The 27202-nt window shown below is 39.1% G+C and overlaps 1 pseudogene; it reads left to right on the forward strand.

Annotated features, from left to right (window-relative positions):
- The first annotated feature begins 16634 nt into the window (after positions 1–16634).
- LOC120586963 (vomeronasal type-1 receptor 3-like) lies at positions 16635–17690 on the forward strand (annotated as a pseudogene).
- Positions 17691–27202: the final 9512 nt, after the last annotated feature.

A 27202-nucleotide genomic window follows, 5' to 3' on the forward strand; every position in this document is an offset into this window, starting at 1 on the left:
AAAGTGAGGGATCACCATACCCCCATGAGGCAGCCCTTACAGATAAGGGCTTCTTCTTCCCCGACAGAAGTTCTGAGACTCATTTCTGAAATCTCCTCAGAAAGTTTGGTAGGATTAAGCAACCAGAGGCCAGTTTTGCTGGATGGGCTAGGCTGCTTTCTCTCCTTCCTGTCATCTCCCTGTCTCTCAGTCCTACTACAGGGGCCATATTCCCAATTCAGGGACTCACACATGAGCGTTTGTCCAGGATGAGGCAACAACCCACTTGCTCTGGTCACTTTGCTGACCTCAATCTATGCCCCTCTTGGTCCCTTGAATATTTCTCATGAACTTTGGGGGTTCTCTCCCGTCACTCCTGCCTTTTTCTACTAAACCCTTCCTCATCCTTTAGGTCACAGTGGCCCTCCTTGGCCTCTCCTTCTCATGGTGCCATGTCCCCTCCCTTTGCAATCCTGGTCTCAATGCACAGTCTCACTTACCAGGACTATTTGCCACCACTGTTTGGGATAGGCAGAGCAGCTCACCTCAGGTTGGTCCAGTAAAGTCTCATCTTACTCAGGTGCAGAGGGCTCTTCCCCCCACATCTCCATCCATAGGGTTCTGGGATACTGAAAGGAACTGGTGAGTTTTCTGGGGTCAGGTGGGGGACCTGATTCCACACAAAGAAATTACTTGGGTAGAAGGTCTGTGGACAGCAAACTGGTTGCAGCCAGTGGATGGCCCCTGGAAGGCCCAAAAGGGACAGTCTCTTTGCTTGGATCCTTTCTCAAGGGCACCCAGGGGCTGGTGATTCAGGTGCTGTTTGCAGGGAACTGTTGTCACCTTTGAGGACTTCTCCAGTGGGTATGATTTCACATCTCTTCTCACCCTCTACCCCTCGCTGTGGAATACTTATTTTGTGGGAAGAGATGATGGCTGAGACATTTGCTACTCCTCAAATATTTCTGTGCTGTCCACATTGCCATTTGCAACTCCCACCTCCTGTGTGTACCCCACTCTTCTGGCCATTGACTGTGAGCAGAAATGTCACTTGGAGGCTGAAGCATTTAAGAGCCTGCATGTAACTCTAGTTCCCCGTCTCTCAAGAAGGGATTGATGGAGTCACAGGATGGAGAAATGGGTCCCCGAGACTTTCCTTGTAAGAGAGCTACCCTAGATAACTGTGGGCCTTGGGACATTTAGAGAAATAAATCTATGCTGCATCAAGCCACTGAGATTAGAAGGTTAATATACTATTGCAACATAATCTAACCTCTCCTGACTGACAAAACCTGAAAAAGGGCTTTTAAATTAAAAAGTCAAGAAACTGACAACTTTGCTTAATTCTATTTTTCCTTGGGGGCAAGAGAAAGTCATGAGAGATCCAAAGGAACTAGAGGAAAAAGTCGCTCAATAGCAGTTGTCCCTTTGCCAATGACATGCATTTTTGAGCTAACTGAGTAACAATTCGCCCTCTTTGCTGTAGGATCTAGAAATGAATGTCTATAGGCTCACTCTTGTATCTCCAGCATCCAGCACAGTATGCTTCAGTGGGAAATATTCAGGAATGAAATGTAGTTGTAGAGCGAACTAATGAATAAATAAGTAACTTCATGATCTTAGAAATCCCTCTGGGACTCTAGGGATCTATATTTTAGGGATCTATCCTCTGTGTGGTTAGACTGCAGTTCCCACCCACGCCTAGGCTGGACCCACCCTGCCAGGCCCTGAAGGCAGCTACATGCACTGGAAGTCTAGAAGGGCGTTCATCAGCTGAAGAAAGGCCAGATCAGGAGAGCCGGGAAAGTCACACTTCGAAGGCACTACCGGCCCAAGAAGAAGGGACATGGATTGAGGAAGAGGAGGAGGGAGACCCTGGAGTTGCGGGCCCTGGTTTTACTTCCAGGCCCTGATGGCCTATGATGGCCTATGTTGGAGTAATTAGTGTTTCTCATGCAAAGCCCTACTGAGCACAAGAGTGTCAGTGTCATGTCCCTGGACTCCCAAATCCTCCAGCAAGCTGCTCTGTCAAGTCTAGGTCTGGTTAGTTTTCCACATGGCCATCTCTGTTTCTGGCATTGCTCCATCAAGTTTGATTACAGCGTTTGGTTCCTTTCTCAGGCAAGGGCTGCCCCTGATTTCTTCTGTTCTTAGGTTCCCATAAGAAGGATGTTGTAAACCTGTAAAATTTCTTTGCTGATAAAATTGAGTAAGCCCCCCACAAGGTCACCTTTTAATGAAATGCTTACTCATTGGGCATAGAACTTTGCAATTAGTGCAGGGGGCTGTCCCCACCAGTGTCTGCCCGGGGAGAACCTTTCTTGCAAAGGTTTTTCTGAAGCTTCACGAAACTATTGGTGTCTCTACACTGTGGTAGAGACAAATTCAACCAATATTTAAGCAAGCACCCACTGTGTGTTAGCAGTGACAAAAAAGGCAGGCTCTTGTGTTCCAGAAGTTCAAAGTTAGGGAAGGGAGATAGATGCAAAATCTGTTCCCTCTCTTGAGTAATATGTACTGAACATCTGCTCTGTTCTGGACACTGCGGATACAGCAAAGAACACAGTTTTTAAAAACACACCAAACCATTGTGGCTGATGATTTGGGCTGGACAAGAAACAAAATAAACATGAGAGTTATAGGATATGTGAGATGAGAGAAATAAAGTGGAGAAGAGAAAGAAGAGAGAGAAGATTTGGGGAGGTTGAATATTAAACAGGATGGTGAGAGAATCTTCATAATAGAGTGATGGCTGAGCGGAGTCGTAAAAAGGTGAGGAAGCCCTATGCCCCCTGGAGAGCACACCTGGGAGAAGGGCACATTTAGAGGAGAGGGCACACCTGAGAAAGAGTACATCTGGGGAAAATCACCCCTGGAAGAAAGGTACACTTGGGGGAAGAGTGTGCTAAGCATAGCTTCAGGAGCAGAAATGTGCCTGGCAAGCTCCAGAGTGAGGGAAGGGGTGCATGAGGTAAATGAGAATCAGGGCAAATCCAGGGCCCAGATGGGGAGAGCATGGCACACACATCATCAATTCCTTATTCATTTAGTCACTATTGGCTTTTACTGCCAACTCTGTCTGAGGCCTTTGGTGGACAGTGAAGAACTACATGGTGAGGAGAACCCAGTCTCTGGAGTGAGACTCTAGGGCCTATATACTTGCTGCCTCCGCTTCTGGTGTCTCCTATTTGGCTGGCTCCTTCCTTTTATTCAGGTACTGACTGGAAGTGCTTCCCATTATCCTCTTTCCTATTCCCCAATATAGCTCCTTCCAACTCTGAGCAGTCCCTAAAATTGTTGTATTTATTAACGTAATTTTACTTACTTATCTGCTCTGTTGAAAACCGGTACGATCAGGAACCATGTCCTAGATGCTCAGTAAATGCTTGTGGAAGGAATAATGTCCTACATTCTGACACGCATCTCCACGAACCTGCACCTGTGAGGATCATGTATCTATAAGGCTGACAGTGCCTGAACTGAGCTGGCCCCACGTGCTTCCTCTCCCTTTCTTCTCTTTAGTTCTGGAGGAGAGGTGTCTTTTACCTTTCTGGGGTTCTCCAGCCCCTGAGGTTCTAGATCCTGTCCTCTCAAATGCCTAGGGGAACTCTTCATGTTATCTACTCTCTTACCTCACCATCTTCCACTGATTGTTGCTTTAGATCCATGCTAAAAATCCTTCCTTCACCTTTGTCTCACCCACCTATCTCTTCCCTTCCCTTGTCATGCAAACTTCCAAAATATAGGCTTGGGGCTTGGGGACAAGATATAACTTGGGGCCTGGGGACAAGATTCACAGAGTCAGTAACCATTTGTATTACTATGCAGGAATTTATCTGTACTGCTCACAGTTGGTCTTTTCCCTAGAGTGAGGATTCATAGCTTTAGAGTCTCACCTTCAAAGGTTAAGAATACTGGGATGTTTACTCCACATTACTTATGAATGCAATGGTTTATTAAGAAATCTATTTCCAGAGGAAGGGGGTAGTCAGAGGCACTTGCCAAGCCTTATGTCAGGAACTATGTTCTGAGGTCTGCCTACCTCTTCCTGGGGGCGATGTCAGGCTAGATCTGGACTGGGCACCAAGAGAGGGAGAGAGCTCATCAGGGTCAGTCATGCTCATGGTAAGGAGGATAGGTGCATATGGGGGTGGGGAAATTGATGATGGTCATCTCTATCTCAAGTTTTAAGCCCCATAACATGTTTCTATCATGCTCTTTCCCCTCTGCCATGAGGCCAGCATGCCACAGATAAAAGCTACTGGGGCTCCTTTAACTGATTCATTTAGGCATGCATTTTAAGCCAATAAACATTTGCTGAGTCGCTACTATGTGTGTAAGCCTCTGACCTCACAACCCAAAGCTTTCTTCAGCTACACCCATGTCCAAGGCTTGGAAGGGTGGGGGGGGGGGGGGTCACTTCCTGTGCTTCTGAGGCAGATGGGCACAGAACTATAGAGGGATGTACTTATGTAGCACTTACTGTATGCCAAACACTGTCTTAAGCACTTCACACATCAACCAACATGCTTAATGTCAGAACTTGAGAGACATACTCATTAAGTTCAGGAAATAAACAGGAGTATGAGCTGTCATTTTTATTGTAAAATTTTGGAGCAATGCAATAAAAAAAAAGAATACATAATTATTAAAAGAGATAAAGTATTACTCTTTTCAGATATGTTGATTTTGATGCACAGAAAACCCAAGAGAGTAAACAGAAAAACTATTAGAATTAATAAGTAAAGTCCTACAAGTTATATGGCCTGGGAAGAGCCTTTTTTCTATCCCTTCCTTCTTCTGAGTCTCTGTAGAGCCTTCTGAAGTAAAGATTGTCACCTCACTTTGCAGATGAGAAAACCGAGGTTCTGAGAAGAAATTGATCAATGTCACAGCAAGTGAATGACAGAAGGAAAATCATAGTCTAGGTCCTAGTCTGGGTTCTACAGCATTATGTGCTCAAGAGCCACCAGCTTGCTAGGACTCCAAGCAGTCTAGAGAAGGCAGGTGTTTTTTTTCACCAAGTGAACTTCCTCTGCTGGTTCAGGCCTCCCCTACCTCCCCTTGCTCCCCAATTAACACAGGTTTTCCTTTCATTAATTTGAAAAACAAACAGCCGGAATCTCCATTTCATGCATTACAGTAAGACTCTTCCTATCCTAACCCCACTCCAAACTCCCCCATAATTCCCACCAATACTTGTGTGGATTTCCAAAATGCTTGTGTTTTCCCAGGCCGTTTAAGCTACCTGCTTTCTTGACAGTGCCTGGCTCCTAACTGGCAATCTAGGTTCCAACAAGGCCCGTATTTGTATCCCAAACCTCTTTTCTGAGCTGCACATTCCTACATACAGCCATAATCTTGACTATTCCTTTTGGATGGATATCTTATAGATACCTCAATTCTTTTGGAAACAGGAGTCTTGATCTTTGCCCTAAACTTGTTTTTCCTTAGTCTTCCCTGTTGAGGGGGAGGGAGTTATTCCTCAGATCCGTATGTTTCCACAGACCTGTTTACTGTTATATTCCCCATGAAGAATTCATTGCCTGGCACAAGGCAGGCATTTATATTGGTCAGCTGGAGAAGCTGTTATGCCACAGTAACAAATGACCCCAAATCCTAGTGACTTAGAACAACAAAGGTTTATTTCTCACTCATATTTATGTTTTTGTTCCACGTCACCTTCATCCAGAATCAAGGCTGAAGCAGCAGTCCCTGCCAGACATGCCAGTCTGATATGATGACACTTAAAGCTTCTTCTCACTGGTTAAGACTGAGTCAACAGGGCATGGAAGCATAGCCCTACCATGAACTGCTGGAGAATAATAGTACAATCTACTGCAGGGCTTGATAAATACTTATTTAACATTGACATTATGAATATTATGACAGGCAGCTTCAACCATGGGTCTAGGACCTGGATTTCACATGCGGTTTGAAAAATGGGCTTCATACTTGAGTCACAGGCACATGTTTGGGCCATAGAGCTCATCTACTCACCCAGAATATCAACTTCTCACATGGCCTGGGGTCCTGTCCTCTCATGTGGACAGGGATCTTGGCCTCACACATGGGCTGAGGTCTTGGGCCCACATGTGAGGTCCTGGCCTCACCACGAACCCAGGACAAACTTCTCAGTCTCAGGTTTAAGGAGACTGTAGGGAGTGGACATTCAGCTTCCATGGTCATCACTTACCTGAGATCATGTGTCTTCCTTATTCCTGTCACTCCCTTCTTTTTGGCACAGTTCCCCTAACCTCATTCTGTACCCCATGGGATAAGCTCCTGGGAAAGCTCTCAGATTCTATGATGCTCTGCCTTGAGCTGTGGCATTCCAGAGCCACTGAGATAGGCCGCGTGCCTACCCCTACTGATTCTTGGAACCTGCCCTGGGATCAAGACAGAAAGCCCACCTCCATTCTCAGATCTGGCCTGGGAGCCAGAAGTTATTTTAATCTCCCTCTACATCCTTGCTCAGGCTGGCTGGTGCCCTGCCTTACTCCTCTTTTGTACTCAGAGAGGCTGCAGTGGGCAGGCCCTGTGGACAGGTCCACCTCCTGAGCCTCCTTTAGTACTCCTCTCTCTACACGGGCCTGGGCCTCTGGCATACAGCCCATCTCCTATATCAGACCCCCATCTCTGGGGTCTCAGAAGCAATGCTTGGTGATAAAGCGCTCACCATGTCCTGTAGACTTCACTGCCCAAGGCTCTCACTCATGGACCCTGAAAAAGTGAATGGGACTGGAAGAGCCACTCTGAGCCTTCTGTGTCTTGGTCTTCTGGAACCAAAGGCTTGAACTGGGTGCCATCTAAGGGGCTGTCCCGGGAGGTGGATCAGGCTTTGTCAAATCTCTGAGCTGGGGTCTCCTGCAGGTGGAGACTAAGAGGGTGGGAAAACCAGGGTGTCAGGACCACATGACATGCAGCCCTAGCAACTCTCCATGTAGCTGAGGCTGGTACAAAGCCACTGTGGGCCTCAAGAGTCAGTGGGGAGTTAGGTTTGGGTGACAGAAACAGGGAAGATTTTTACGCACACACCTGCATGGATGCAAAATAGCACACATACAAGCCAAGCGCCTATCTATAAGGTCTTGGTTAAAAACGTATGGGAGAAGAGAGCAGCCGTCAAAAAGTATGAACAAGCTCTCTACGTACATGTAGCGAGAAATCTCTAAGACAGGTTGTTACATTAAAAAAAAAGGAAAAAATGAGGCACAGAACAAGGAGAAAGGCATGTGGACCATATATTCTATTTGCTTACATTTCTTATGAGCATAAACCCATAACAGATACCTAGTGCCTACAGGGGGCGCAGAAGAGCAGGATAGACCAGAATGGAAGAGCTAGGTTTTAGAAATAAATTAAAAAAAAAAAAATTATTTTGATTTTTAAACCATGTAAATGTATTACCTGCTCAAAAGTTTTAACAAATTAAAAAAAAATGAGAGGACACACAGAGCCGCCTGTTGTCACAGACCTGGAATCTTTGAAGATACAAGCACCGACTTCTACCCCTGACCCCAGGTTTTCCCCCACACCTTGGGATCTAACAAAGCATCCCACCCCCAGTCTTCCAGTCTGGAGTCACACTTGGGTCTGAGATCATTATGCCTTAGAGCAGGACTTGGCCATGCAGACTTATTTAATTTGTATGGCAAGAATGTCCTGCTGTCCTGGCTGCAGTCCTGGCTGCGGCTGCCGTCCCAGAGGAGAAGAGGATGACGAGCTTTGTCTTGCTGCAAATGGGAACATGGAGGCCTGGAAACCGGGGTTGGCTCCAGGGAGGGGCTCAGCCAGTGCCCCTAGCTGTTGCCTTGGACTGTCTGCCAGAACCCAGATTGCCATGGAGGGCCAGGATTGGCCCCACTCTCCTGTCAGTCAAGAGGGGCCTAAGGAACCCCTGCACCGCCATCCTTTTCCAGTCACAGCCTTGACCACTTCTGAGCCCATGTCTTCCTCTCTGTGCTTCTCTCTTTGCTCTCTTCCTGTCTGCCTGAAGACAATGCAGCCTGGCTGTTCTAGAGATGCCTCCAGGACTATAGCCAAAGGATTTTGTTCAGAACTCAAAAGGCTGTCTCCCAGGATGTGGACCTTCTTGCCTGAGAGCTCCAGAGTCTAAAGGCGATGGGGAAATTCCTTTGTGGTTCTTGGAAAAATTCCACTCCATCTCAGCACCCCACCAGCACTTGCATAATTAGAGGGTATGAAGAAGGCCAGACTCTTATCTTTGAAATACTATCTCCCCACCCTGACGGCCTCCCTAGGCCCAGACTTTTTTTTCTCTCTATGTTTTGATGTGCAATATTCATCTAGAAAATGTACATCTCTTAAGTGTACAGCTTGATGAGTCTTACCTGAAAATGCCTAGTAACCATATCCCAAATTGAGAAATCAAATATTATAAGCCCCCAGAAGCCCTCTTGGTCCCCCTCCCTCCTGCCACCAGCGAAAACACTTTCCTGATTTCTGGCACCATAGGTTCGTTCTGCCCACTTTGGAACTTTTATGTCCGTGGAATCACACAGTAGATATTCTGGCTTCTTCTGTGCAACAGTATGTGAGAGTCATCTCTGCGATTTATTCTCACTGTGGTACAGTATTCCATTGCATGGATAAACCATAGTTGATTTCTCCATTCTACCACTGATGAGCATGTGTCTGGGGCTGTGAGGAATAGCACTGCTGTGACATGCTTTTCGGTGAACATCCATACACATTTCTCCTGAGTATATGCCTAGGTATGGAATTGCTGTTTCCCAACACTATGGGGTAAAGTCTTGCTGTGACTTTGAAGCTAGAGAAAGCAGATAGACTCTCCACATATATGATCTCAGTCAGGTACAGAAGGGAAAGTTCATAGGACAGCAGCAGCATAGAGGTGACGGCCAAACACTGTGAGGTACTACTTTCTTCTGTCCTGAAGGGGTGGCCACTCCCTTTGTTGACTACGGATGTTGCTGCAAAGCCCAGTGGGTTAGGACGGAGGTGCCACAGAGGGCCTCTCAGCCCTTTCCCTCCCCGCCCAAGGCCCACATGGATCTTTCCAGTTCTTCCTTTTGGGAGGAGTTATTAATTTGGTGGATTTGAGTCTGACCTATTGATCAGACCTTGATTATTGCAGGCAGGACTCACGGGTTTTAGGAGGTAAATTCCACGTTCTGCTACCTCTTGCTACCGCTGTATTCACTTCCTGCTTCCCGCCTCTCAGGGCTAAGCAGGTCCCGCAGAGCCTGGCAATGTGGCCTTGATCTCCCTGCTCTAGCTTCCATTTCCTCTCCACCAAAAAAACAGCTATGCCTACTGTGGTGAGGATTAGACACTGGCTCAGCTATGAATAAGGGAAATTGGGGTCCATTTGCTGCTAGTCCCTTTGGGGGGTTCCTTGAGGTCAAGTATGAGAAGGCATTGTTAAATAAACGATATCAAAATACCACCAAACACTAAACAGAAAAAAAAGTCAGTTCACCAGAAGACACCATTAAGAATGAAAAAACAACCCACAAAAGTTGCCTTTTATTCAAGACAGGGCTCGTGACCAGAAAATGTAAAGAACTTACACAAATCAATAAGAAAAAATATACAACTCAATTAAAAACTGGCAAAAGACTTGACTAGCTATTTCACAAAAGAGAATATTCAGATGGTCAATCTATACATAAAAAGGTACTTCATATCAGCACTCACCAGGAAAATGCAAATTAATGTCACAATGAGATGTCATATCGTAAGTTGCTAAAATAACAATGTCAAGTGTTTCCAAAAATGAGGAGCAACTGGAACTCTCATACATTGCTGATGAGAGCATAATGGGTAGAACTACTTTGTAAACCATGTGAAAGCATCTAATAAAGGTAAACCAAGACCTACCATGTGAACCAACAACTCTACTCATGACAGATAATCAACAGAAAGGAGTCCTTATGTCCCATAAAAGTTATGGTCAAGAATATGCGCAGCAACTTTATTTGTTTTTTATTAGCCTCAAATGGAGAACAACATGAATGTTTAAACAGTAGGAAGATTAATTAAATGGCAGTATTCAGAAAACATAGTGGAATACTACACAGTCACAAAAACCAAACTACTCATCTTTACAACAACATGGATAACCCTCATAGGCACAATATTGAATTTTCATTCATACAAAAGAGCAAAAAATGAAGCAAAACTGATAGATAGTGATAGAGGTCAGCATATAGGTTTAAGGCAGTTGACTGGGAGCAAGTACCAGGATGTCTTCTGGGGAGCTATGAGTATTGCATTTCTTGATCTAGGCGCTGAGTACACTTGGATGTCCATATGTAAAACTTCATCATAGTGTACACATAAGATTTGTGCGTTCTACTATAGTAAGTTGTCTTTCAGTAAAAAGAAAAGAAAAAGGTTCCAAACTTCATGTTCACCTTTCTCCTCAAAACAATCAGATGTCAGAGTTGTGGTAGAAAGTGCTGGTTCATGACCTTTTTGTAGTTAGCTGAGGCCATATGACCAGTTCTGGCCCATGGTTTGTGAACGGAAATGGTGAACATCAATTCCAAGCTAAAGCTCTTTATTTTCAGTGCTGGACCCTTCATTTCCTGTTCCTCTACAGCAGAATCCCAATGAAGTCTCAAGATCAACGTGGCCTAGATAGCTGAGTTCTTGCATCAAGAATGTTGTCTGGACATTGGGTGGAGAATAAAGCTTTATTATGTTAAGCCAATGCTATTTCAGGATTGTTTGTTACCGCAGTGTAACCTATCCTATCCTGACTAATACAAGGATATGTAGGAGACTGACAGAGGAAAAATAGGCCTTCAGGTCTCCTAAGCTTGTTCTTGATCTCAGCCAGGTATCATGTCTAGCATCAGACCACAAAAAGCCCTATGTGTATATTTGATGGAACCCATTGTGATGGGTCCTGGAGTGACATTACAGCTGAGATGAAGCACTGGCCTCCAATCTTCTCAAAGCAAGCCTCCTCAGCATGCTGTTCCCTCTCCAATTGCTCTGAGTTATTAACATTTTCAGTAGGTGTTTGTCCATTGCCCATGGTAGAGAGCCTCCATTGGTCATAGTCAGGACAACTAAGTTCTTTTCCTGGAGCTACTTTCTTTACTATTTTAAACTCTTGTTTCGCAACAGAATCTGACCAACATTTTGGATTACCAAAAAACAACAGGTGGCAAAATGCACCAATAATTTCGAACCCAGCCTCATGTTGGAAGGTATGATGGGACACAGTGTGGTGGGGGGAGGGCGAAGAGCTTGGGGCCAGGAGTAAGACAGGCCAAGTTCAACCTCCAATCCCCTTGTTGGCTAACAATGAGGACTTGCCAAATTGCTTAGCTTGTCAGTGTTCCAGTTTCCTCATTTGTACAATTGGCATGATAACGGCACCAAATCAGAGAGAGGATTATTAAGAGTATTAAATAAGTTATTATGTATAAGATGCATACATTTTTTAAAAATAAACTATAGAAAGACCTCAAAATGTGTCCCCAAACTTCATTTGAGGTTTCTAAATGGGGTAGGTTATTTCTTCTCATTTTCTAGAAAAGTAAGCATAGTGTCAGAGCTCCAGCACCTACGTTCTTCTGAGGTAAGATAGATCCATCTCACTAACACTACTTGATAGCATTCATTTCAAGTGCCGGATCTAGTAGGTCAAAGTAATCAAGAGATAATTAAAGATGAACAAACTCTCAAATTCAAAAAGTGGGCAAGCACCTTACATTTTAGATGATCATGGAAGAATTTGAAACAGAAACTTGTGTGATTCAGTGATGGAGTCATAAAAACACAACACAGGCATGCTGCTATAAAGAGAATTTAAAGAAAAAAAAAATGGTAAGGAAACTAAAAATGCAATACAGAAATAGCTCCAAAGGCAAGATGCAAGTCATAAGAGTTGGGATTATCTGGAGAAAGACTGGAGGTCAGTTTTCAGAATTAGAGCTTGGTAAAAAGGTAGCCTATTCCAAAACCTGCCCCAATTTTTTTACCACTCATCAATAAAGGCTCTGCTTCGCTCCTGTTCCAGAGAACCTGTTTTCCAAAAGTGCTTCTGCCAGGCCTCCTTTATGCTAACTACCTCTCCTGTTTATTGGACATCAAAAACTTCCTGGAGATGCTGCTATATAAAGGTAAGCTTCCTTTTATAGGATCCTTGTGGCTTCACCCATGGCAAGGGAGATTGCATTATGGTGTTATTTCTTCTAACTTGAAATCTGAGTAGAAAAAATACAAACCCTGCTCCAGAGACTCCCCATCTCACATCCAATAAGATGATGAAAAAACAATGCAACCACAAAGTGTTAATTTTCCTTCCCAGTTCCATTGAATAGCATATTTAAGGATGCACCTTTATATAAACTAATATAATAACAAGTAAAGAGATTGAATCAGTAGTAAAAAAACCTCCCGATAAGAAAAAGTCCAGGATCAAGTGTCTTCACTGATGAATTCTACCAACATTTAAGTAAATTAACAACAATTCTTCTCAAACTCTTCCAAAAAATTGAAGAGGAGGGAACATTTTGAAGCTCATTCTATGTGGCCAGCATTACTTTGATATCAAAGGCACATATTGACATCATAATAAAAGGAAGTTACAGAACAATATCCTTTATGAATATAGATGCAAAATTGCTTAAAATAATACTAACAAAATACTGGCAAACCAAATCCAACAACATAATAAAAGGATTATACATCATAACCAAGTGATATTTATGCTGAATTTTGGTTCAAATAAGAAAATCAATCAATGTAATATATAACACTAATAGAATGAAGGACAAAAAATCCCACATGAACATCTCAATCAATGCAGAAAAGGTATTTGAAAAAAGCAAACACCCTTTCATGATAAAAATAGTAAGAGAACTAGAAATGAAAGAAAACTTCCTTAACACAATAAAGTGAATTTATGAAAACACATCTAACATCATACTCAATGGTAAAAGACCATTAACTTTTCCCCTAAGATCAGAAACAAGACAGAGATGCCTATAGGGATAGTTAACTGTGTGTGTCAACTTGACTAGGCCACAGGATATCCAAATTAAAAATAATTTCTAGATGTGTCTTTGACGGTGTTTCCAGATGAGATCAGCATTTGAATCAGTGAACTCAGTAAAGTAAATTGCCCTCTCCAATGTCAGTGAGTACCATCTAATCCATTGAGGGCCTGAAATGAACAAAAGCAGAAGAGGGAAGGATTCAGTCCTGTTCTGCTGCCTGCTTGAGCTAAGCCATGAGTCTCCTCCTGCCCCTGAACTGGGATTTATATCATCAGCTTCCCTAGTTCTCAGGCCTTTGGACTCAGACTAGAAGTACACCACCGGTTTTCATATCCTATTGGGTCCTTTTCACTAGATGAACCTGAAACTCTCACCACTGCTATTCAACATTGTACTAGAAGTTGTAGCCAGAGTAATTATGCAAGAAAAAGAAGTAAAAGTTTTCCGTATAGAAAAGAAAGAGGTCAAACTGTTTCTATTTACAAAAGGCGTACTCCTGCATATAGAAAATCCCAAGGAATACACACACACACACACACACACACACACACACACACACACACACACACACGTTACTAAAGTTGATAAATTCAGCAAGGTATACAAGATCGACACACAAAATTCAGTTGTGTTTCAATACACCAGCAATGAACTATCTGAAAAGAAAATTAAGAAAACAATTTAATTTAACATGATAGTCAAAAGAATAAAAAATCTAGGAATAAATTTAACCAAGGAGATGAAAGAACAAACAGATAAAAATGGGTTAAAGATCTGAACAGATACATTACCAAAGAAGAAATGCAGATGGAAAACGAATATATGAAAATATGCTCAACATTATATGTCATTAGGGATTGCAAATTAAAAGAAGAATCAGATACCACTATACACCTATTACCGTGGCCAATATTCAAAACAGTGACAACACAAAGTGCTATTGAAGGTGTAGAGCAACAGGAGCTGGTAAAAATGTGAAATAATACAAGAGTCTTAAAAATCAAAGATTCAACTAATTTGAATAGCTATCAATAGCTTCAAAATTAGCCATATCATAAAGGAACCTTGTCATATGTCATAGAATAGGCTTTCTTTCTCATCTCACCAACCCTCATCCATGAAGGAACACCAGGCAAATTTCTAGCACTTCCAGGCTTGTCCTCAGGAAAGTCAGAGACTATGCAGTAGAGAATTACTCTCTAGCTCATATATGGCACTTGGTAAATTTGTCAAATGAGTATTTTCCCATTTTTTACACAGGACATTTGAAAATACCCTAGCCTTGCATAGAAGAATAAACCAACCTGAGGAAAAAAATAATTAAATGTTTACCTAATCACAAAGATGTGCAACCCTTTCTAAGCATTAATACAAAGGCAAAATCAATATAGAATTCATGTTTGACCATTTAAAATTAATATTTATATATTCTAAAGTGCATAAACTAAATTAAAAGCAAACTACCAAAATATGGATACCACGTTAGCAAAGTAACTGTTAGAAAAAGGCACATGTACAGAATTTTTATACATATACAGTATTAGCCAATAAATAAAAGACAAAATACTAATATAGAAATTATCAAAGGGCATTTACAAAATATATAATGGTTAACAAATGCAGGTAGTAAAAGAAAATTAAAACAACTGTATGATATAATTTTTCACTTAAACTGGCAAGAAATTTTAAAAATTCTAATAGTCACTGGTGATTCAGGAAGTGAACACTATTTAATGCCAATGATTCCAATATGTAACATTTGGCTGATTACCATGAAGCTAAAAATGTGCACATATGTAGACCTAACAAGTCTAATTCTAGGAATTTATTCTAAAGACATAGTAATAGATGTTGCCAGGACTTATCTATTGCATTATTTTCATCAGTAAGATATTATAAGAGCAGGAAATATATGTTGTTTATTATTGTAGCCCCAGACCCTGACACAAGTCCTGATGCCCAACAGATATTTAATAAATTTACCTGTGAATTAATGCAAATGTCCAATACTTGGGGATTGTGTATACTTACTATAGTACAGCCCCATGATGAAATATTTTCAAACATTAAAATAGATGTGTTAAAGGAGTAGCTAGTCCCAGAGAAACAGAAGGCTCAGTGTATCCATTTTGCTTTTCCACTCCTTCCCTGTACCTTAGCATTGAGAACTTTTCCCCTGTCAGCCTCAACTTCTATGAGGTCACTACCTCAATATTGTGACAGTCATATAAACTAATTCCATGGAATTGGAAAAACAACTACAAAATAAACTGAAAGCGTTCAGGAGAAATCCAATTAATAAAGATAAAAACAGAAGTTGATTAATTACAAAGCAGCAATAGAATAGAATCAAGAATTGTTTCTTTTACAAAGATCAATGAAATAGTTTCTGGCAAGTCCAACAAGGCAGAGAGAAAGAATACAAATATACAATATTCGAAATGTAAAAAAAAAAAAGCACAGATATCAAATAGAACTAACAATAATTTGTCTGCAGGCAAAAGATTTTTTCTTAGAGTGTCCATCTCTCTGCCTACACGACCCGGTTGTTCTTGCATGTTGTCTCCTTTTTCCATTAGACCCCTGAGCATATTGATCAGTTGTTTTAAATTCCCAGTTTAATAATTCTAACATTTCTGTCTTATTTGAGTCTGGTTCTGATGCTTTTTCATCTCTTCTAATTGTGTTTTTGTCTTTTAGTATACCTTGTAATTTTTTGTTGAAATCTGGACATAATGTATGGAGCAAAAAGAACTGTGGTAAGCAGGCCTTTAGTGTGAAATTTTATGTTCATCTAGCTAGGGTAGGGGTTAGGCCATGTTCACTGTTTGCTGTAGCTGTAAGTGACAGAGGTTAAAATTTCCTCTGGCATCCTTGTTTTTGTCTTTCCTGTTGTACAGGAACCCTACTGATATGCTGGTGAAGTATAGGATGGGGAAGTGTTCTATAGGCCTCTCATTAGGTCTCAGGTTTTTAGTGAGCCTGCATCCCTTCTCAGTTGTTTTTTTTCCTCTCCCTTAGTTGAGAGGAAAGCTAGAAGGGACTGGAATTGGGTATATCTCTTCCCCCAAAGCAGTTAAGCTCTGGCAATTTCCCTTAAGGGCAGGTCTTAATAAGAAGAACTGAGAGTTCTGGGTTTATTTCAAATAGTTACTTTTTCCCTCTCTCTGCCAGAAGTAGAAGGAGATTTTTTCCCCCATCTTTACTGTGAGAACCTGGTAAAGTTTCTGGAATTGAAATTTACACAGGTATGACACCCCCACTAAGACCAGCCCCCTGAGCTCCAGCAATTCATCAATTACAGTTCAGATTTTCCTCTCTAGGCACTGGTTCTTATGAGGTTTCTGCTTGGGGGTTTTTATTCTTATAATTTGTAATTCTCTGTATTTACCTCCCTGTTTCTCCAACTTGGGGGGCAATGGTTTGCCTTATGATCTCAATTCCCTGATGGGTCTAAGAATTGTTGAATTTCAGTTTGTTTAGCTGTTATTTGTGAGTATAGAGTGACAGCTTCCAATTTTCTTACATGCCAGAACAGAAACCATAAGTCCCAAAATGCTTTAATTCTAAACACAATTGAATCTTTTCACAGAATATAGAAATGACCAAGAAGTGGTTGACAGGCCTTGGGGGACGAAGTCTGGGGGGAAGGGCCAGGCCTCTGGACTCCCTGAGGGCCCACCACCCAACCCAAGGCAGACGGGGGACTACAAGGGTCATTAAATGTTCCAGCGACAACATGCTAGCCATTTTCAGATCATCTCAGGAGGCATGTCCTGCTCTCTCCAGAGTTTCGTTACAATGTGTTGGTCTTGGTTTGAAGATCGAAAGACAATGATTTCCAGTGACATAATTTGAGAGATCTTCTTCATCTTTCAAACTTGTATAGGTTTCACAGGTAATTCCTTGTTATTTACATCATATATGTACATCTTCCTAATTCTCCCATATAAAAAACCTGTAGATGTGATTCTTGCACACTTAACTTTAGCTAATGCCCTGACACTCATATTCAGAGGAGTTTCAAATATAATGCCATCCTTTGGAACTAGGCCTGAGTTGGATGATATTGGATATAAAACAGTGCTCTATATTCAGAGAGTTACTCAAAATATTTCTCTGTACACAGCCTCCTTCCAGAGTACATTTCTGGCACTGCCTATTACTCCAAGTAATTGTAAATGGGCCTGGCTCAAAAACAAAATCTATACATTCATTAAACCCTCTTTACTTTTCTTCTGAATCATCAACATGGTCATCTTTATTGTGGTCATCTTAAAAACTGCTCAACAGAAATGCCACTGATCTAGAGTTGAGTTTTATAGTCTTTATTGTAAAATCAGTACATGTAATCACTGGCTCGCAGTAACATTTCTAAGTACAATATTCATTCAAGATTTGTTCTTTCTCTCCTTGATAACATGCAATATTATCTACATGGGGAATATCCTTTTTAGACACCACAAAATAGCTCAGCATGTTTGAAGTGCCATCTGCTCTTTACAATGCTTTCATGAAGACAAAGCTACTCACATTATTCTCATATTGGTGAGCTGCTTTGTTTTCTTTTACTGGATCAACACTTTTCTCACTGTTTATTTAAATTTTGCAAATAAGAAAAATTGGCAGCTGGAGAACTTTGGTAACTTTATTTTATCATGCTACCTGACCATCTGTACTTTCTTACTGATTAAAAATGAAAATAAAATTTCCGGAACAAATTTAGCAAAATAAAATTCAGAATTTTTTCTTCTTAAAAAAAATTAAATGATCATATGAATATTCCTTAGCATTCTTCATCAGCACAGGAGTCATTGGTATTCATACAAAGTAGCATATTTATCATTGGCTTGAGTGATATTTTTAGTCCCTATTGTACCAAGTTAATCTAAAGAAATATTTATTGTTAATTTATGAAACATTTTAGATATTAAATATAAGATTTAGATTACAATGTTATGTATATAGGTTTAAAACATTAACAAACAATAATGCATGTAATGTAGAATGTTCTGTAGCATAAGAAATATTATTGAATCATAAAATTATAGAAATTGATAAAATGCCAAAAGAAATTGATAAAGTGGTTACTTTTGGGTGTAAGCTAACACTAACCCTAAGTTAGATGATAAAATATGTGTTTATTAAATTTTGCTTTATACTTTTGTATGTCAGAAATATTTTATATTTAGTTTTTAAAACAAACAAAAATTCTTTATATTTGCATATCAATTCAAAAAAGAAGTAGTAGACAACATAAATAGATCAATAAATATGGATGGCATGAAAACATTTTTAACTTAATTGAAAAGTTAATTTAACGTAATTTAAACTTTAATTTAAAAGAATCTGTTACAGCCAACAGCTAAAATCAAGTTTAGAAAACCCTAGAGGCAACCTTACTCAAGTCAGACACCATACCCATGCTCAATGAGCTAAGGGTGCAGAAACTTTTCACTGAAATCCTTGGAACCAGCTCAATATCACGATCAGAGTTTTTCAGATTTTTCAAGGCAATATTGTGTATTTACTACATATTGGGTACAACCCCAGTCAAGGATCAGGCAGCACTTTATAATCAAGCGCGTTAATATTTCAGCTGCCAAATGCACCTGCCTCAACTTGTGCACATAATGAATACAAATAGCCTACATTAGTTCAGGTCAGGTTTTGTTTTCCAATGAGTGCCACAATCCTGTGAAAGGACTTTTAGATTTTAGAGCTTTTGGCACTTAGAAACTTCAGATATAGTATTTAAGAGCAGTGCCAATCAACACTGTCCACAAAATTCTAGACAATGCATTAAGACAAAGAAATGAGGCAAAAACATTACAAAGAGACAAAATGTTATTATATAAATTGTCCCTTTCAAAACAATAATACAGTAAGACAGCTGGATTTCAGAGTTGTTATTTTTAAAATTCAGTATTTGTTCATATATCTGACCATAACATATGTGTGTGAACATGGATGTAAGTCTGTGCATGTATGTAAGAATGAGTGACATCCTTTCTATTCTCCCAGATGGAGACCGAGGACAGTTACAGTCCTTGGCCAATAATTTAATCCAGTCTTTTCTGGACTGTTCATTTCTAAGGCTCTCATTGTGTTGCTAAGGGAGCAGCCTTTGAAGGAAGGGGGTTTGTGGCTGCTTTCTTACCCAGCTAAGCCTGAAAGGAAGCAGGAAAAGAACACAAGACTAAATACTACCCTGGATAATAGTGTGATTTACTGATTCCATGGAAGAGAGGGTGTTCTTTGCTCATTAAGAGGCAGTCAGAGACATTTTCTTCCTCAGTGTGTCAAGAACTGTTTGTTTTTAAGGAGTACATGTTTGTGTTAAGTCAAGAGACACTTTTTACAAAATTTTAAACATAAAAACATCGATAAAATATTTCAATAATTCTAAAAACTTGGAGGAGAAAGTCTTTTGTTTCTCAGAAGTCAGAAAGGTAAAACAAGACTGATTTAACCGTGTGAAAATATGGAATTTGTTTATGCTAAAAAGCATGACAAATATTAAAAGAAAAAGAAGTCACTAGTAAAAATTTACAGCTGAAATGATTATCAGAGAGTGTTATGGATTGAATCGTGTACCACTCCCCGCAAAAAAAGGGGTTGAAGTCCGAACACCCAGGACCTCAGTGTGGCCTTATTTGGAAACAGGGTCTTTACAGAGGTAGTCAAGTTAAAATAAAGTCATTTGGGTAGGCTCCAATCCAATACAACTGGCATCCTCATAAAAAGTAAATTTGGACACACAGACAGACACACAGAGGGAAGAAGGCCACGAGAAAAGGAGGACTGGAGAGATTCATCTTTAAGCCGTGGAATGCCAAAAATTGCCAGCAAACCACCAGAAGATAAGAAGAGGCAAGGAAGAATTCCCTTATAGTTTTCAGAGGGAGAATGGCCCTGCCAGCACCTTGACTTCAGACTTCCAGCTTCCACAATTGTGAGACGATGGATTTTTGTTGTTCTAAGTTGCCCAGTTTCTGGGATTGTGTTACCCAGGAAACTAATACAGAAACTTAATAGCATTTAGGAATAAAAAGTTCTTACATATTAGTAATTAAAGAGATAAAACCCAATAGAAAAAAGGTTGTAAGACATAAAGAAGATAACAAAAACATCAAGTAAGATAGAAATCACCGCTAATAAATACAAGAAGTTGGGAGCAGTGCCTACTAAGGGTAGGGCAGTGGAGGGTGTCTACCCTCAGCTCAGGCAGCAGTGAGTGCCTTGTCTGGGGAGAATTTAGAAAATCAGCTAAAAGACAGTTAGCTTTTTATTATCAAATGCACTGGCAATTCCCAACATTAATAACATAATTGTCCTCAAAAAAAGTCTTCTGTTGATCTAAGACTTATTTGATGCATTTATTTGTTTAAAAAAATAAAATTTCTCTTTTAGAACAGTTTAGATTTACAGAAAGATTGGAAAGATTTTACAGAGAGTTCTCATATACTCCCTCATCCAATTCTCCCCAAAGTTAACATCTGACATTAGCATGGTACGTTTGTTACAATTAATGAACAGTACTGAGACATGATTATTAGCAAAAGTCCATAGTTTGTCTTGGTTTCCTTATTTTTGTTTAATATCTTTTTCTGTCCCAGGAGAGTACATAATGTTTATCTGTTGTGTCTCCTTAGGCTCGACTGTGATCATTTCCCAGATTTTCCTTTTTCTTACGTTGATCACCTTAACATTTTGAGGATTAAGCATTTTGTAAGATGTTCCTTTATTGAAATGTATCTGATTTTTTTCTCCTAATTAGACTTGGGCTTATGAGAAAACCACAGAACAGAATGCATTTTCATCACATCAAACCAAAGTTACATTTGTTATCAACATGATTGATCAGTATTGATATTGACCTTTTTATCAAAGATCAGTTGACTCTACTTATGTGGGTCTATTTCTGGGTTCACTGTTCTGTTCCATTGATCTCTTTGTATATTATCTAGGTGGTACCAGTCTTGACTACTGTAACTTTATACTAAGCCTTGAAGTTGAGTGGCATTAGTCCTCTGACTTTCTTCTTCTTTAATATTGTATTAGCCATTCTGGGCCTTTGCCTATCTGTATAAACTTTAAAGTCAGTTTGTTGATATCCACACAGTAACTTATTGGGATTTTGATTGGCAATGCAGTGAACCTATAAGATCAAGTTGGGAAAGACTGACATCTTAACAATATTGAGTCTTCCTATCCATGAAAGTGGAACATCTTTCTACTTATTAAGAGCTTCTTTGATTTTTTTTTAAAATCACAGTTTTGTAGTTATCCTCTACAAAATTTTAGATCCTTGTTCTAGGGCTCTTATTCATATTCTGTTCAATTTATACTTAAGTACTTCATGGCTTTTGGTGCTGTGTTTCTAATTTCAAAATCCATTGCTTCTTGCCAGCATATAGGAAAGCATTTGACTTTTTATATCAACCTCGTATCCTGCATCTTTGTTATAACCACTTATTAACTTTAGGAGTTTCATTTGATTCATTGGAATTTTCTGCATAGACGATTATGTTATCTGTTAACAAATACAGTTTTATTTCTTCCTTCAAAATCTGTACCTTTTACTTCCCTTTCTTGTCTTATTGCATTACTTAGGACTTGTAGTATGATGTTGAATTGGAGTAGTGAGAGGGTACATTTTTTCCTTTTTCCTGGTAACACAGAGGAATTATGTAGTTCCTCATCATTAAATATGATGTTAGCTGTGGGGTTTTTGTAGATGCTCTTTGTCAAGTTGAGAAAATTTCCCTGTATTCCTAATTTGCTGAGAGGATTTTTTTTATGTTTGTTTTGTTTTAATCATGAATTGGTATTGTATTTTGTCAGGTGCTTTTTCCCCATCTATTGATATGATTATATGATTTTTCTTCTTTAGCCTGTTTATGTGATGGATTACATTAAATGATTTTCTAATGTTGAACCAGTCTTGCATGCCTGGGTTAAATCCCATTTGTTCATGATGCATAATTCTTTTTATACAATCTTGGATTTAATTTTCTAATATTCTGTTGAGGATTGATGTATTAGTGTTCATGAGAGATATTTGCGTATAGTTTTACTTTCTTGTAATGTCTTTGTCTGGTTTGATATTAGGTTGATGCTGACCTCAGAAAATTTGTAGAAAATAGGACATTTTGAGTACTATAATACGGTGGTTCTGGAAATCAAATTCTCCCCTATACTCAGTGTAGCTGCTTCTTATAGTTGTTGTTTGTATGCTTAGTGACTTTTCTGAAATAATTTTGTGGTTTGTATTCTTTGTCTTGTGTGACTGTGGAAGTCATGTTTAGTGGTAAACTAATGACTCAACAAAGATTTCCTTAATGCCTGAGGAAAGAACTCTCCATCTTTGCAAACAGGCTCTGCTTGTGTGTTTGGGCATGACTTTAACATTCAGCAAGCAGTTTATAAGTCTTCTTTAGCCTTCACTTCTGGCTCATACAAAGGCTGACGGTCAGCCAGAGGTGGGAGATAAGGGCCTTCCAAGGTCTTCTTTAAGCATTTACCCAGCCCTGGGCAGACACATGGCCTTCTAGGATCCCAGGAATATGTGATAACTTTTTAAAGCCTTTATTTTCCAAAGTATCTCCTCCTTCAGACTTTCTTCTCAAACTTATTGGTTAGTCTATTGTCTACCCCAATTGTTATCCTAGCCCCAGATAGCAGTGAATTTGACATTTGCCTTTAAATATTTTTGACAGAATACTGACAGCTGTGGTAGAACTCTTATTAAGAAAATAAAAGCGAGTCCTTTGATCCATTCCTTCATGGAGCTAGCCACCAGACAGGGCAAAACAAATGACCATTCTTTTAGAATAAGGTCTGTTCTTCTCCATCCAGTACTAGGTACCTGTACTATGAATTCAGGCTGCTGTCTCAGGGCCACCACTCAGTGGAGAAGGGGACCAGGACAAATTAAAATGCCACAAAAGTCTTATACTATGATTCAGCTGGTTTTTCTTGATAAGCAGTCCCTTGTTGCTGTTAGGTTTTGATTAATTTGCAGCATTTCTAAACAATTGATTCTGGTGGTTTTTGCTAGTTAATTCATTGCTTTTGTGGTGAGACAGATATGGTGTTCCCTGATGTGCCATTTTCACTTTTACACACCTTTATTTTTAACCTACATATATCTTTACATTTAAGTGGATTTCTTGTAGTCAACATATATTTGGATCTTGTTTTTTAAAGTCCATTCTGATGATCTCTTTTAATTTGTGTATTTAGACCATTTATATTTAAAGATGTTGGATTAATAACTACCATGTTCATAATTGTTTTCTATTCTTTGCACTTTTCTGTGGTTCTCATTTTTCACTCACTCTTTGTTTTCTGTGGTTTTAATTTGGCATTTTATAAGGTTCCATTTTCTCTACTCTCTTAGCATAAAAATTAATGGTTGCTTTAGAATTTGGAATGTACGTTAACAACTAATTTATGTCTACTTTCTAATAACAGTACATTTTTTCATGAGTAGTATAGCTTCCTTATACCAGAGTATCCCAATGCCTCCTTTCCATCCCTTATAAAATTAGTCATTCTTTTCACTTATCCATATGCTGTAATTGCCCAACAGATGGTTACTAATATTACTTTGAGCAAGCATTTGTTTATTAGATCAAGGAAGAATAAGGTAAATAAAAAGTTTTATTTTATTTTCATTTAATGCACTCCAATGCAATTCCTTTTTTATATAGATAAGTGTTTTTTGACACATCATTTTCCTCTTCCTAAAGAACTTCTTTTAACATTTTCTGCAGGATGAGTTTGATGGCAATAAATTCTCTAGTTTTTGTTTGTCCTAAAAAGTGTTCTTTTACTTTTGAAAAATAATTTTGTTTGATATAAAATTCTACAACAGTGTGTTTTTTTCTTTCAACCCTTTAAATATTTTATTCCACTCTCTGTTGTTTCTTTGGTTTCTAATAAGAAGTCTGCTGTAATTCTCCTTGCTTCCCTTTAGGTAAGATGTTCCCTTTCCTCTGGAATCTTTCAAGATTCTCTCTTGGTATTTACTTCTGTACAGTTTAAATATGATAAGCCTAGACATAGATTCTTTAATATTTATCCTGTTTGTTGTTCTCTTAACTTCCTGGATCTGTGCTTTACTTCCTGTTATAAATTTTGGAATGTTTAAACCATATTATTTTAAATATATCTTCTATTCTGTTCTCTTTTTATTCTCCTCCTGGTATTTCCATTGCACATATGTTACACCTGTTGTAATTGTCTCACAGTTCTTGAATATTTTGTTGTTATTGTTGTCGTTGTTGTTGTTGTTGTTGCTCTTTTTTTCTCTTTACATATCAGTTTGGGATTTTTCTATTGACCTACCTTTAAGATCACTGATTCGTTCTTTGGCTATGTCCAGTCTATTGATGACTTCATCAAAGGCATTCTTCATTTCTTTTGCAGTGTTTAGCATCTTCTTTTTTATTCTTTTTCAAGATTCCCTGCTTACATTATCTCTGTTTACATTATCCATCTTTTCTTGCATGATGTGTACTTTTCCCATTAAAGTCCTTCACATAGTAATCATAGTTACTTTTGATTCTCTGTCTAATAATCTCAACATCTGTGTAATATTTGAGTCCGGTTCTAATGTCTCTTTGTCTCTTAATACTGTACTTTCTCCTTTTAGCATGTTTTGTAATTTTTTGTTAAAAGCTGGACATGATGTATTGGGTAGTAATAGCCGAGGTCAATAGATCTGTAGTGTGAAGTTTGATGTTAATGTGGCTAGGAGTTGGACTATGTTTAATGTTTGCTGTAACTGTAGGGGCCTGAGGCTTCAAATTCCTCTAGTGTCCTTGTTTTGACTCCCCCACTGTCTTTAGATTTCCCTCAGAACTCCTTCCTTAAAAGATTCTGAGCTTTGCAGATTTTTCAGCTGCCATCTATTAACATTGTACGGGAGTCCTGTTGATGTGATGGTAAGGAGTGAGAAAGAATGCATTCTATAATCTTCTGATTAAATCTTAGTCTTTCAATGGATCTGTGTCTCTGGGTTTTGACCTTCACAAATGTTTCTAAGAGTTTTGTTCTCTCCTTAGCATAAGTGATACAGGGAACCTAGAAAAGTCTAGAATCAGATCATTGTCCTTTAGTTTATGTTAAATAAAGTTGTCACAAGGTCCTTTCCACTGGAGAGTTGGCCTCTGTTATGGAGGATATGCTAGGTATATTTCTAAGTGATTATTTTTGCCCTCCCCCTGTGAAAGGTTTAGGGTGATTTTTCTTGGATCTTTACAAGAAGAATTTGGTGAATTTCCTGGAAGTAAAACCCACAAAAGTGTAGAGATTCCCCCAAGACTATGCCCCATCCCCAGTAACTTCCCATTCTCATACTAGTTCACACTTAATCCCCAGAAATTCATCAAAATACCATTTAAGTGTTCATACCTGTCTATGGTTCCAGTGTTCTCTGCTCTAAAGAATCTGATCTAGGCTGTATTTCTCTGTGTATAAGTTTTCTAGGGTTATCATAACAAAGTGTCACAAACTGGGTGCCGTAAAACAACAGAAATTTATTCTCTCACTTCTGGAGGACAGAAGTCCTAAATCAAGGCGCTAGCGGGGCCATACTCCCTCAGAAACATGTAGGGAAGAATGCATCTTTGTCTCTTCACATCTTCTGGTGGTGGCTGTCAATTCTTGATGTTTCTGGGCTTGTAGTTACAGCACTTTGATCTCTGCCTCCACAGTGGCATTTTCTTCCAGTGTGTCTGCGTCTCTGAATTTCTGCTTTTTTAAAAAAGGACTCCAGTCGTACTGGATTAAGGGCCCACCCTACTTCCATATGACCTCTTTTTAACTTAACTAATTTTATCTTTAATAACCTTATTTCCAAATAAAGTCACATTCAGAGGTACTGGGGTCTAGGAATTTAGCATGTCTTTTGAGGGACACGATTAAACCCTTAACAGTCTGTGTTTACCTGTCCTTCCAGCATTTGAAGTGGTGGTTTACCCTCCAACCTCAATTCCCTGATGGTTCAACAATAATGCAATGATTTTTAGTTTGTTCAGTTTTTGTTTGTTTCTTTGTAATGGTGAGAGGAGTGATGACTTCTAGGCCCCTTACATATTGTTTAAACTAGAAGTCAGTCACTGATTTTTTTAAACAATTTGCTTCAAAATATTACATTTTTATCATGTATTCTATAATAAACATTGAATTCTACATGGATGTTAATTTGGAAATTTTCCTGCTGTATAGTGAACACCCCAAACACTCAAAATCAGCTATATACATTGGTTTCAGCACATATGCTTTTCAAAAGTAAGTTTGTAATAGTTTGGGATTGTTCCAGCTCCATTAGCATGTAGTTCTTATCTCCAATTTCTATGGCACTATATATTCTTGCATTTAAACAGTGCAATCCAAATAAACCATAGAAGCACAGTGATTATAAACTCAAGTTACTTCAACTGTCATTTAACATGACCAATTAGAATTTTTATTTGTGCTTAAAATTTAAAATAATGAAACAGAGTGCAAACTTCAAGATACAGTAATTTGTTAGGTAAATCCAATTTTTAGTTTATACATGGAATATTTTACTAGATTTGAAAAAATATTTTTAAATTGAGATTTCATCTTTTAAATTGCTTTTTACATTAAAGAAAAATCATGAAAATAATGATTATTGCCTAAAATAATTTTGTCTCATTGAGTATGGATTGAGTGTGGATTGCTTGCTGAATCTTAACAGGTGGCCCTGAAAGGGCACAGGCTGGGGCTAAATTTGGCCTGCAACTGAATCCCTCTCAGGACTGTGCCACTGGACACCTACCACACAAAGCCACTCTAATAAGACTGGGAGACTTAAGAGCTTTGCTTAGTACATAGAGACAGACAGAGAAAGGCAGCCAAAATGGGAAGACAAAGAAGCAGAAATCATATGACAGAACAGAACAGAGATCCAGAAATAATGGAGTCAAGCAATCTAATAGATGCAGAGTTCAAAACACTGGTTCTAAAGATGCTCAATGAACTTATGGGAAGTGTAGATGAATTCACTGAGAACTTCAACAAAGAGAAAAAAAAACATAAAAATGGAAAAAGAAATTATAAAAGGGAACTAGTCAGAAATGAAGAACACATATGAGATGAGACATATATTAAAAGGAATAAACAAAGTAAATAAAGAAGAGGATCAAATGACTTATATAGAGGATGAGAAAGCCAAAGACACA

This window comes from Pteropus medius, unplaced genomic scaffold (genome assembly GCF_902729225.1).
Source record: "Pteropus medius unplaced genomic scaffold, Ma_sr-lr_union100, whole genome shotgun sequence".
Taxonomy (NCBI): domain Eukaryota; kingdom Metazoa; phylum Chordata; class Mammalia; order Chiroptera; family Pteropodidae; genus Pteropus; species Pteropus medius.